This window comes from Accipiter gentilis, chromosome 11 (genome assembly GCF_929443795.1).
Source record: "Accipiter gentilis chromosome 11, bAccGen1.1, whole genome shotgun sequence".
Classification (NCBI taxonomy): domain Eukaryota; kingdom Metazoa; phylum Chordata; class Aves; order Accipitriformes; family Accipitridae; genus Astur; species Astur gentilis.
In genome coordinates, this window is record NC_064890.1 from 30,920,852 (window position 1) to 30,934,791 (window position 13,940).

A 13,940-nucleotide genomic window follows, 5' to 3' on the forward strand; every position below is an offset into this window, starting at 1 on the left:
AGATCTGCTTCAGCTTTTACCTTGAATCTCCCATACACTTGTATTTTGCATGGCTCAGGAAGTCATTTAAGCCTACAGCTACTAAGCTTAAACCGGGTTTTGCCCTGTCAAACTGTCTATATTTACTGCCGATAAGATATAGCTGTGGTTGCTGTAAGTGCCGATCTTGTTTGCTGGCTGTGATTATGAGGTCGTGGAAGCAGAAATGAAATCAAATTTTAAAAGTTGTCCTTTCACTTAAATATGACTTCCTGTAATTGGTCAAATGCCATTAAGCATCTATCTTGAATATGAGTGTCTAAGTGAAAAGCCAGCAGGCATTTAGAAAGACAAGATTTCGTTGTTCACACAAGACTCCAATTTAGGGCCTGAACATTAAGACGAACTTTTTTGTGCTTGTTTTGGAAAACGTTTCGTAATGAATTCTGCAAGTTGTTGCATAATGAGAAGTGCATCCTTGTTATAAGAGGAAATAATTGTATGAGGTGTCATTAACATTTTGATTTGAATTGCATTCAAATACTTAACCCACGTGAATGGCAACAAGCAGATTTTGTCAGGCAAATGTAAAGATCATAACTAAGAAATAGTCTATAATTCTATGTTGGTTTTATTTTGGTGGAATGCTTGGAACTTCTAAAACTTCTTTGTACTTCAGACTTTTGAGTTTAGAATATGCTTGTGTTGGAATGTTGATTTTGATAGTAGATATAATACCAGTGATTAATATCAGCAATATAATTTATCTTTTTCAGAAACATTTTTCTTTAAAAACATTATCAAATTATAGCTTTTACTTATGCTTAAGAACAGAAGTACAAACTGTCTGCACAAGATGGTTTCTAATATGAGAAAAACACTTTAAGGGCTTCCCGATCCTCCCTCTAAACTTAGTACTAAGTAAATCTCATGACAATGATTTTATGCACGTTCAGAACTTAGAACTGAAAAGGCTGTTATCCGCTGATAACATTAGAGCAAATGCTGGAATTTAGTGCTGCAGCTTATTTCTGCCCTGACTTACACTCCACGGCTTCAGTGAAGTTACAGACAGTATTATAGCTTGGTTCTAGTTTGTCATCCTTTTCACATTGCTGTCTTTTTTCAAAGATTAGGACTAAAAATGGTGTTCATTTAATCATCTGTATAAGGGTACTCTAAATTCTAGGCGACTCTAATTGACCAGTTCATGTTTCTTAAATTACTCTGGTAGAAGTAATTACTGGATGAATCTTGATATTGGAGATAACTATGAGAAACTCAGCACAAGTAATAGCTCCAAACTGGCAAGATTTCTCAGCAGAATCGCTCCTCGTGAAACTCGTTGCAGGTTTATATCGTGAAAAGGGTGAAACAGTTTAAGTATGTTCACTACATGAAGTAAAATATCACTCTAGGAAGTGAAAGCCAAAGTTTAGAGCTTAATATGAAGTGGTTGTTATGCTAATTCTAATTCACGATTGTCAATGCTGTGATTTTCAAGACTGTATATAAAACTGTAGTATATTCAGCCCCAGACCTGTGGAGTACACTGAACACCTGGCTGAGCAGAAATACACAGATTACAAATTAAGATGGTAATGTTTCAGGGAATTGTTCTCCTCTCCTACTAGAAAATAGTTGTTTTCTGTTATCTGAATAAATATAGCGTGTTTTTTTTTTTAAAGTTTAAACCAGATAGGAGGGCATTTAAACAATTTTTGTTATCCTGCTGGGTTGTGGTCAAATTACCCTTCTCTTGGTAGGTAACAGCAAAGCAAATATTGCCTCGTGACTACATGGAGTTTTATTTCCTTTATAGCTGCTAGCAGTCTCTCAGACTGTCTGCCTTCTCAAAATTTTCAACTCCATACCACTGGCTCAGCGACTAAACTCGAAACATGTAGCAAGACAGATTGGACAGTGCCGTTCACCTCTGGTAATATCTTAATTTCTCTCCTCCGATGTAGTCCTGATAAGACATCGAAGCCGGCCCTGATGAGGGCAGTGGTGCTGTAGATCATCACCTAAGACAATGTTGGCAAAGGAGCGAGCCCCGCTACTGGAAGGATCATGGGATCATGGGATGGTCAAGTTGGAAGGGACCTCAGGAAGTTTCTAGTCCAACCTCCTGCTCGAGCCAAAGTCAGCTGTTATGTCAGACCAGCTTATGGAAGATAAAATCAAACTCTGGAGTTTCTTACTTGTTGCTATGCAGGATTTAATTAATCTTGTCCTTTGACCATCCCATTTCACATAGATCATGGTTGATTTTGGTCCATATGGATTCAATACTGTACTTTGACATGCCAAGCAACGTCTCTTTTTAAGCAATGCTAATGCAAATTTATTTTTTATTGAACTGAACATTTTCCTCAGCCCTAAGTAGTGAATACTCTTTATTGCTTCTCTTAAAATATCTACATTTCAATTAAAGATGGAGTAGATGACTTCTACAAAATTTACTCGGACTTTTTGAAAGTTTGGCTAACCTCTGCATGTATAGTGGATTTATATCACAACTTTTATATGCTTACCATTGAGTAGCTGTAGTTAGACAGTCTACAATCTCAACATAACTACTACCGTTTCCCTGCCATATTTGCGTCAGGCATGTATGGTGTGTGTTTATATAAACCTTTTATCCATTTGTCTCTATTTTATGGTAATGTTTTCTATGTCTTTGTACTATTGCTAGGGCTGCTATAGTGATGTTCCAACACAAGGCATTGTTTGAAGAGCTGATAACATAAAACAAATTTAAAACAAAGTAAAGACTACAAAGACTTAATCCACATTCACTTGAGTTAAATGGAAAGATTTTTTGTTGCTTTTTGTGAACTTTTGGTAAACCTCAGAGACTGTCAGAGCAGTGATGAAGAATAACAGTTGAAAACCAGAAATTTTATGGGTTTTCCAACCCTTAAAAGAGCAAAAGGTATTTCAGTTTGGAACAGAAGGCCAAGACCTGTGTTGGCCTAACTCCAAGTATGCCAACTCCAAGTACATGGCTCTATATACTTTACTTCAACTGAGATGACCAAGGACCCTGAATGTACTTGAGAATTTGGACAATGTATGGGTAATTTAACATTTCGGCAGTTAAATCTTTGAAATTTCTTGTAATTTTACTTCTCTATCCTAGTTATAATTTATTGTTCAATGATACCTACTGAGGGCAATATTTAAATGCCTAAAAAAGGCACCTGGATCTGGATTGCATTGAGAAGCCTCTGAAGGCAGTGGGAGCACTGGCAATCATCAACTTTCAAATGTAAGCTTTATTAGAGGAAGTTCTTTTATGTAGGTACCTAAATAGAAGTTGAAAAACCTTTCTCTGACTTCCACTTTCAAAATCCTTAAGACAAATACATAGTTACCAAAGAATGCATTCTATTCTATTTGAATCAATATTTTTCCAATGAAATCACATATTTTTAACTGGTGAACCATTTAAATAATACAATCCTTTCTAGAGCAGCTTCTAAATGTAATTGTGAACAGCATTAGGAGTGAGTATAAAAGTTAGAAATTATACCAAACCATAGGAAGACATACAGGAATAAGTACTATAACTTCTGTCATTAAAATGGATCAACAAAGAATCTAGCACTACTGTAATTAACACTGAAAATGTCCTTAATGTCCTTTAATGTAGACGTTAAAGTTTGACTGTTTCTTTCAAATATATTTTTTAAAATTTAATAGAAAATACTATATTCTCTCCACAACATCAGTGACATCTGGGCTTGTAGCTTGAGAGCACACGTCAAAATATGTAAATGTAATAATTCTAGGGTTTGGGGGGTGTTGTTTTGTTTGGGCCCCCTCCCCCCCCCCTCCCCCCCCCCATATTTCCTTTTCATTCCTCAGTGTGACAGTAATGAGCATGAATAGAACAGAATTATTGAGACATGCTAACTATAGGTGAATGGAGCATTCTTTAAGCAAATGCCAATGTTAGACATCTTTTTCGTAGGCTGGAGAGGATGGATTTATGCAGCAAATGTGAAGATCTGAGTATCAGAGGATCACAGTATATTCTTTTCTTTTCCAAGAGATATAACTCATTAATGGACAAGAGAAAGGTACATGGGTCTAGACTAGAACTGGAGCAAATAGGACACAAATCATGAACAGTTTTGCAATAAATTATAAGTTGCAAGTTAACTGTTACAACTGAAGAGTAAAAAGCCAGAGTTTTATGGTTAAGTCCCTCCTCTGAATGTTTGGGAGAATTAAGTTATACTCTTACTGCTACTAATGACAGGAATAGGAATATACCTTTGATGTCCATGCTGTTTGGACAAAACTTTTTACTTTCCTCATTAATTTGTCAAGTAGCCATAGAAATACAAAATAGATTTAGCTTGGGGTTTGGGTTGGTTGGTTTTTTGACTAAATAAATTAATTATGGCAACTCTTAAAATACACATAATCCTATTCCATTTACTCACAGGTGATAAAATGGCAATGTAAACACTGACGTTCTTCACAAAAATGTTTACTACAGACAAGTGAAATATAAATAGGAGGAAAAAATTACAGTGAGGACCATGTTGTTTCCATTTTGAAGCATCATTTTAATGTCTATGAGTTATATTTCAAAGTAAGGTGCATATTAAATATTGAAGAGGTTTGCTTCTACTCATCAAGACTGATGATATGCTATTCAGTGTTTCTGAATATTACTCTTTCCTCACACGGGCAAACCAGAATGCACAATACTTGCCAAATGTTCGGTATGATTCTGTTTAATTAAACTCCATTTGACCAGGAGTTGAAAACTAGGTTTGGTTCCACTTTCTCTCAGAGTGTAGTACTTTAAAAACTACCTAACCAGCTTGTCTAGGCAATATGGACTGTGATTTCAAGGTTGTTTTGTAACTAGCTAGGAAGATTTGCTTTTATTGGAAATCTTGTTTTTCAGTAAGTTTTGGGTCTCCATCTAGATGTTTTAAAGAGGCTGTACCATAACATGTATAATAATTAGGCCTATTCTAAACAAGAAGAAAAGTTCTCAAGGAGTTATTTTTTTCTTTTACATTGTGGCATGAGTGGAAATGAAGCAACACGATGAATTTTGTATTTCTAGATGGAAAAGTGCTGAAAACACCAAAAAACAAAGAGAAAGTATTTACAAATCCCTTCTGCATCTGTTGACATCAATAGGAATTTGGCCATTTACCACAAACGGAAGTAAAACTGCACTCGAAGATGGCAATTCTAAGGACCATCTGTGAAAGGTTTCTGGATTGTTCTATCTAGTATGGAAATTTTAATGGTAGTAGTTTCATTTGTTTGTTTTTAGCTGATAGTTCTCTTATAATTGCTTTTACACAGAACTCTCTTAAAACAATGTTAACGGGAAAGTGGAAACAGAATTAGAAAAAAATCAAGAAGGGATAAAAGATAACAATTTCAGTTGAGGCTCCCACAATGGTTTTGTTCCAGTCTGGTTTTACTGAGGTATTTGAACACATCAGAAATCACCAAAAATACACAGTATCACCAGCTTTAGAAGTACAAGAGAGGGCAATTTATGCTTTAGTATCTGTGGCTAATGAGCCAAAATTATAGATATTGTGTGCATTATAGTTAGATTTTCTTTGATTTATATCTTAAAGTTGTTTTAATATACCTTTTGCACCTTTTATTTTTTGTGCGTGTGTGTGTGGTTAGCAGTAACAGAATGTGTGTTATAAAATGAAAGTGTTCCTGTTACGGAATGAAAACTGATAATTGATTTTTATTATGCTTTAAAGGCATGGAAGCATCTTGTACCAGTGTGAACAACAGGAATGCATTGGCTCTCCTGACTGCTGCTGAAATAGAGCAGTGGTGAGGATATGGTCCAGCTATACTAGGACTTCTACTGAACCATGGGTTCTTGATAGCGAGTTTAGGTGTGAAAATGTACTGGTTTACAAATAACACTACTGAAACGTAGAGGCAGGTTCATCGTGTTAAAATTACTCTATGCACTAATACCTAAGGGGATTCTTCCTATCGGAGTGGGGATAGGGTTTGTATGGTGTGTGTGCAAACATGGAAATCACCTTGGGTCTGTGGAAGTGAAAAAAGCAGGACTATTGCTGTGCAGTTCCACAGGTCGGCTGGCTGTCCTTTCTGCTCAGGAAAGAGAGAGTTCAGCAGCTCAGCTGCTGCTCTCGGAGGGCAGAGTACTTTTCCTTATGTGTCTTTGGAGTTTGGAGTTTAGAGTCTAACCCTAGAGTAACATGCCGAATATCCCTTTTGTCTCTTACTGCACAATAAAAACGAAATGACCGAAAATGTGTTTGTCTGACACAATATTGATGACTGGATAATCTATATCAAAGCAACATTGAGAAGAATATGTTACCTGAATTATACGTGCTGGGTGAAATTGCTATTCAGATAAACATTTCCAGCTTTACAGATCATTATATTTGCAATTACCTCATTTTGTCTTCTCTCACCTCATAAAGATACCTCTATAAACTGGTATAATGGTCATTAATCATTCCGTTTCTCTGAAGTGCTGTAGAGTTTTAGACTTGTATTTGGGCTTACCAGCAAGTCACTGGCCAAACAAATTTAACTGAAGTAAGTAGTGAAATTACTGTATTCTGGCAGTGTCATGAAATAGTTGCTGTACAGTCTCAGCAGTCTTTTTTGAAAGTTAACATGGTGCATCTGAAAAAAAAATATATTCAAAAAGGTGTAATACATTGAATATATCTAGGATAAACTTGTAGTGTTATGCTTAGACAATAACCTAAGTAACTCTGGTTTGTTATAAACTGGCATTAAATGGGAGTTGTGCAGATAATGTCCCTGAAGCTAGAGTGGTAATGAAGCACCACTTGACTGTAATTTTATTTTTTATACCGAAAGGCTTTTTTTTCTTTGTTTAGAATTTGGGAAGAGAAAATACAGTACTTCATAAATTCATCGTGTTGTTTCTGAAACATACTTTTGCAGTGGAGAGGGAGGAAGAATGTTTAAAGCACTGCCTGATTTCTGTACAGGACACATGAAAAAGAGCAGTTTCATATTGTGCGGTGGGTTTGGAGCTGTTGTTACGGAGGGAAGAGGTTTTTCTGGAAGGCTCAGCCTTGGCCGGAGCGGGCTCTCCAGCCTCTCTGCTCCTTCAACATGGAGCCAGCTGGCGTGGGGAACTCAGCAGGTAATTCTGCACTTTGGTGGAAACGCTGTGAATTCACTCACTGTTAAGTGTCATCTGCAAAAATTGCTGATGCTTGACGTGACCTCTAGAGAAAGCAGCTTTCCAGAGGGGAGGGGAAGTTCAGGGACTTGAGAGAACTTGGCAACAGGAAAGAGCTTGGGGTGAAGAAACGAATGTCTCTAGTCCTTCGATTTACAGCTACTGTGACACTTGCTAAAATCTTTGAGAAAAGTCTCTGGTTCCGCATAAAAATTATTCCTGTCAAGATGAACAATTTTATTAGGACTTTAGGTCCAGAATAAATCACATAAATATGAAATAAATAGCGACACGTATATATCTCCATTTTCAGTAGGGATGTGCCCCTATTGTAAAGCAGAAGTAGGAGACATTTGTGTTTAACTTGTTCCCTGAATAAGGATAAACATTTGCACTTATTGAAGTGCCTCCCAAGTCAGGGATATATTTCTTGGCTGTCTCGAATAAGGATGACTTTTTGTTTTAGCACCATGATGACAAAGCTAACCAACCTGACTGTCAGCCGTGGTTTCCTCTAACCTCCCAAGACCACGCTAGAAGAGCCCGAGTAATATCTGACCATCATATTGCCTTTGCAAAGACTACTGGGAGAGTCATCTTCTCTCATCCAGGATGAGGGCTATTCTATGGTGATATTAAAAATGTCTCAGTGCACAACTTTGATCTTCGTTGTGTGTTCTAATACCTGAAGTTTTTTCTGGTTTATTATTCTGTAATTTAACAGGTAATTTCTGAAACTATCTGATCCAAGGCAGCAAATTGTATACAAAAATCTTTTTTTTTTTCTTCTTTTTCCTTTTTTTTTTTTTTTCCCGATACTCGTAGCTGGATGTCCAGGGAATTTTTGGTACAGCTAAACTTAAGACTTTTACCTTTCTTATCCCATGTTTTAGAGAGTGGTTGTTATTTGCATGACAAGAAGCCTCTAGTAAAAGATTCTCGGGGAAATACTAATAATCAGTAGATATTTGAAAAAATATTCCCTGTAGCATCTATTCAGCTTTGCAGTGTTTACCTCTAAATACAGATGCTTATGCAGGAAAGGAAACTGCTAAATTCTTTCTTTTGTGCCAATGTTGTCAAAAATAATTTCCCAGTTTGACTGAGACTGTGGGAGTTGAGAGCAGTAAAGAAACAAAAATTCTTTTCTGCTCTAATTCAGAGGTCAGTAGAGTTAAGGTACCATTAAATTTGGGGCATGTGTTTTAATGAATTCCAAAAATACAGCAGCTGACTAGAAATAATGGGAATACAGAGATCTTACTTCTTATTTCCTTTGAATTAGAGCGTTACTGCTTGTGGCCAAGCGGTTACAGCGAATAGGCAAAGTGCAAGAGAGTGAGTTTCATTGAGAGAAATCTTTTGTGAAGAAGAAATATTTCTGAATGAAGGATAATTGTTTCAAGGATACGCTGTATAAATTTGTGTTTATGAAATTAAACTTTCCCTTCGTTTTAACGTCTTTGCATTTATTTGTGCTTCACAGAAAACCGGTAAGCAGGTTTGGGAGTGCTAGGGGTGAAAGCATATCTGTAGCTTGTTCTTCCAAGCAGTTTGTAAATTAATGCTAAAAAATCATAAAATAGAAGTAAATGAGCATGATGAATAGAATCCTATTTATCAAATTCTATTTCCTTTGGCCCATATGATTAGAACATATCTTTAAATATTAAGAAAACGTGCACATGTTGACTATCTTTTTTTTATTTCTTTGCTATTCTTTTTATTATGGTTGATTTATTATACAGAACCATCTTCCATGTATAAAGAATAAGAAATCCTGTGGGGAGAGGGTAATTGGATCAGGCAAAATTCTGAAAGTAGTTTTTATTTTGCCCTCATGAAAATGCTCTTTCTGACCAGGTGGCACACTCAGCTACTCCACAAAGAACCCAACGTGGAATAATCTTATTGACATCCATATTGGCTATTTCTTTGGTGCAGATGGGTATAGTTCCATGCAGTGTTTTAATAAAGCTTTATCGGTTCAGGTCAGCCAAGGATATGAATTTATTATGGAAACATTGATGACATCATTTATAGATTTTGTGTGTAATACTGAAGGTCGTACTGTTTGTTTAAATGAAGTTTTTGGCATCAAGGATACTAAGGAATGTTCTTTATGAACAACGTCATTTCACAATAACGGCATTTAACAGTTTGTGGACTGGTCAGTTGAATAAGTAGAAGGCACAGTAATTCGTTTTTACAGTTACATTACGGTTGTAATGAGAAGTATTGATTTTTCTCTTAATACTAATGTGTTTAAAGACCTTTCTAATGACATCTGTCACTACTGTTTCTTCTCAAATTCTACTGGCATTTTCCCTTCAGTAAAGTAAAGGATTTTAATTGGTTGTTGTATTGTTAGAATGAGAAGTAATATTCTTTTTGAAGTAGTGTGAGGGCTTGAAGACTTATTCTGGAAAAAAAAAATAAAAAAAAAATAGAGGCTGTCTGATTTTTGGTCTTCAGAAAAATTTTAGAAGCTGCCTGCTTTTTGGTCTTCAGAAAGTAGTTCCTTGAGCTCTATGTGTGAAATTAGTTTTTCATTGTCAGGTTTTGCCGGTTGATGTTAAGTAGAGTTTGTGGGACTTGAAGTGGAAGCGTTTACTAAGATAGTTTCTGACAATGTCTGTCTCAAGAGTTTTGTTTTCCTTCAGCTTTTAAGGAAGGAAGGATATATGAATTAACTAAAACGTTGATGTACCATAATGCACTAAAAACATACACCTGTAGTTCAAAAAAGGTTTAATTGTTTCTCTGTGGTGACTTTTCTTTCAGAAGTAAGGTAGAGCTTGTCTTGAAAAACTCTTTGTTTTCTACCTCTTCTCTTCTGCTATTGCTTTAGATGCTCTAAAAGTTGGCTGTTAAACACCAGCCATTTAAAGTTAGAGTGGTCGTCACCAAGCAGCAAAGCTTTTGGTTTGCTTGTAGAATCGTTATTAATATGATTAAAGATTAGGAGTAATAGTCAAAGAAAGTGGCTCCAACACTGCTAAATGGTTTGCTCTCACTTGCAAACACTTAATTTTGTCCTCTGGTGTCAAGGGACAAGTGATCACAAGTGACTTGCAGGATGTGAGTATTTTCATAAGCTGCCCATTCTTGATCAGTTAACAAGGATTATACACGGCATTTTGGATCTGCATTACGGGTAGCAACGTTGCCTGGTCGATCTGGTCTAATTCTGGTGCAAAAGAGAAATACTCACCTACTTGTGGGTACTCCGGGCAGGCACGCTGTGATGTCATGCTCAGCTCTCCCACCCTGAGAGGCGGTACTTCGGGGTTGCCATGACAACATCACCCAGTCATTGTCTGACACTACAACATTATCGCAGGAGCTTTGAGGGAGTATAAACCAAAATACACTCGCCATACATTTTGACTGCTTTGCTGCTTAAGAACGTCTGTGCTGTGTGCCGAGACAGAGCAGCTCCAGCGTATTTTCCCTGGACACGTAGGATTGGAACGACCACATTTTTCTGCAACTCTTTGACGTATCTATGTAATATTTTAAAGTAGCGCATTAGAGTGTATGTGGCAAAACCCAGTATGCGTTAAAGTTACTCATATTTGCTTGATTTTTACACTAAAAATGAGTAAGGATAAAGATTCAGAAAAGCTGAGCAGGTGCCGTGGTATATAGAAAAAGTTTCATCTGAGTACTCCTTTGCATATAGCATGAAGAGATCAGAATCAGGCTTTCTCTCCTTACTGTATAGCACATCCTGTAAAAATCCAAACCGGTAGCTTGAAATTCTTGTTTTAACAACTAAAATGCACGTGCAATGTGAGTGAAAACAGGGTATTTCATCAACTGGACCAGAGATTGTGGTTCACATAATAAAAGAAGCCAGCTTGCTTTAAACAGATTTCATAGACCATCTGAAATAGAGGAAGCAAGCTTGCCAATAGCAGGAGCTAATGCTTCAATACCTTTCATTTTGTACTCTGAAAAGGAAACCTCTTCTTAAGCTCATTCATTTTCCAGAGGGAATATCGAATGCTGTGGCATATTGTCAGAGCTGCTTTATTGTCACCATTTACAAAGGTCACCTGAATTAATTGACTTCTTACCATACATATTGTTAAGCTACCCGTTTCCTGACGTTTATGGAAAGGCAGCAGGCTTACAGCCATTGGCTATCTGTTGATGGTTGTTCCACAACGTTTGTTTCTCAAACCACAGCAACTCTAAAATTGCAAGCAAATAATTGCATTGCTGCAAAGGAACAGATTCCTTAGGATGTTCTCCAAGGTGTACTGGAGCGAGGGGGTGGGGGGAGAAAAGGGGGCGATCTGAATGCTGAGCTGTTTTTAATACAGAAATAGTACTCTAAAAAGCAAACAAAAACATGCAGGAAGATGCCGGTTGGATTTTTTCACTTTGAGGCATGCATTAGAGAGCTAACCTGTCTTTTCAGGGTGTAAAGTAAAATCTCTCTCTGGCTTTCACTGATGCATGAATCAGAGATCCATGCTGATGGACTTTACTGAACGTGTTTTCATCTGAAGGGAGACCGAGGTACTCTTACACTGCGTGAAAGAAATGACACACACATGCAGAAACACAATCGGCAAGGCTAGTGCTAGCATGGAATTGTATGTTGCTTAAATTGGTTAAATAGAAAACGACTGTCTTTTTTCTAGCCCCCTGCATTGACTGCCCCCTCCATCCCCCTGTGTTGGGTTCTTCCCTTTCTGAACAGCAGTGCTGGGCAAAAACTCCAACTAGACATATGAAAACAAAGACATGGAAAGCAAAGACAAACAGTTCTGAGCCTTCCTGTACTAAAACAGGCAAAGCTTTTACCGTGATGGATTGGAACAGTCTCCTTACATGAAAATATACTTTAGGGGCACCCTGCTGTGATCCTGTTAATTACCAAAGAAGATTAGAACTCTTCTGCTTAATGCGATCCTTTTTACCTAACGCGTCCGTTCCAGCTGCATCGGTAATCAGACATTCACGCTGTCCCTTCTGACTGGAAAGGGGATGTTTTTAAGCGAAGTCATTTGCCACAATCCTTAAGATGTAGCCTGGCAGAAATTCAATAACTGTTTGCGATATGCTCATTCAGCCTCACTGCTCAGTGGTTTTTAGGTCCTGACATAAACAGCATTTCCCTTAATCCTAGCACTGGAGAGAAGAAAGGAGACTGTCCTGTATCTTGTTTTATTGCTTTCAAAACACAGAGCAACTGTGTAATTTGATTTTGCATCTGAAACATCGGGGGAAACGTTCTCCCTTTCTAATTTTTTACCCTTTGATGTTCTTCCAAGCTAGCGAATGCACGAATCTGATACTCTTGCAAGCACATTTAGATTATCTCTGGCACAAAAAGCAAATTGCATTTGCATTTCCGTTCACAAAGTAAAATGTGAAAATACGCTAATAAAATAACTTTACGAAGAGAGGGAAGGGGGAAGAGTTTGCGTGTTAAGATAGAAGTCAGGATAAAATCGAAAATAGAGAGGAACTTACCCTATAATAAGAGTAGTTTCAGAGCCGGAGGAGTTCTTGCATCTCGGTAATTTTGATTCCTTAGTTCAGGTAGCCACATACTTGTATTAAAGCCCGACTCTGAAGAGATGTGCATAGATGTGTGCGTGCGTGCGTGCGAGTCGGTGCGCGCGCGCGCGTCTAACGGTATATAATGCAAAGATGTATCTATTGATATCCTACAACATGAGAGACTCTCTGTGCTGCCAGCTGAGATCCCTTACGTTTGCCAGAGCGCTGTTGCTGCCTGGCTGGCTGAGGCTCGCAATCCAGTGGGAAGAGAGAGAGAAGGAGGGGGGGGGGGAGAGGGAGAGGGAGATGCTCGCTAGCTCTTCTCCTTTCTCCTGGTTTCCATGGTGGTTAGCGGCGCATCGTTCACCCGCTCGGTTGTCACACTGACATGGTGCTGCCTGCTCGGCGGTCATTAATAACTGAGCCCCTCGCGCTCCCCGGAGAGGAGCCGGCGGTTCGGCGTGCCCAGATGCCGCGGAGCCTGGTTGGCCGTGGGAAGCTGTCTGTTACGTGACACTGCTGCTTCGGGCACGGACACGCGGAACGAGCCTTTGCGCGCTTCCAGATAGCTCTTCCGATTTGTGGGAGTTACAGGGCACGCTTTGTGCTTGTGCAGAACAGCTCGGGAGGTTTAAAGCCCCTTTTTTTACTTCTTTTTTTTTTTTTTTTTAAGTGTATATAAGGATCTCTTCTGTGCTCAGAACAACTGATTAGAGATCACTGAAGTTCTGCAAAGGCTGCTGTACTTCAGAGGATACTGCATGTTGAAACCATTCAGGAAAAATGTGTCATGCCCCCCCACCCCCCCCAGTTTTGGTGCTCGGTGGTTTGTTTTTTTTTATGTTTAAGAAAGTAAAGGATTTTTCACACTCCTCCTTTTCCAGATTTTATCAAATATTAAATTTTATTGCGTATGTTTATCAGTAGAAATTAAGAGCAATAATACATCTTCCTGAGAAATAAAAATTTGGAATAAACTGAGCAAGGGGGTGGTTAAATAAAGTCGGTTTCTTTCAATCTCTGTCTACTTGACTCTCTCTTTTATGGTCATCGAATTATATAAACAATAGGCTGCACAGGTGTTTCCTCCCCTTCCTTCCTTCCTTCTTTTCTTTCTCCCTTCTCCCTCCTTCCTTTGTGTCTTACTCTTTGGTGAAGAATTTATTTTTCCTATTTATTCTGTACCTATGAACAAAAGACATGCAAACTACGAAGGTTTTAAAAATTGTAA

General features: G+C 38.0%; 2 protein-coding genes across 4 annotated transcripts in view; one reads left to right on the plus strand and one right to left on the minus strand.

Annotated features, from left to right (window-relative positions):
• LRRN3 (leucine rich repeat neuronal 3) overlaps nt 1–13,211 on the minus strand; it is a 36,545-nt gene extending 23,334 nt beyond the window's left edge. Inside the window, exon 1 of the mRNA XM_049814273.1 lies at nt 12,680–13,211. The gene's annotated coding sequence lies outside the window, so the exon portion shown is untranslated. The remainder of the gene's footprint in view (nt 1–12,679) is intronic.
• IMMP2L (inner mitochondrial membrane peptidase subunit 2) overlaps nt 1–13,940 on the plus strand; it is a 474,097-nt gene that overhangs the window by 224,104 nt on the left and 236,053 nt on the right. The window lies entirely within an intron of this gene.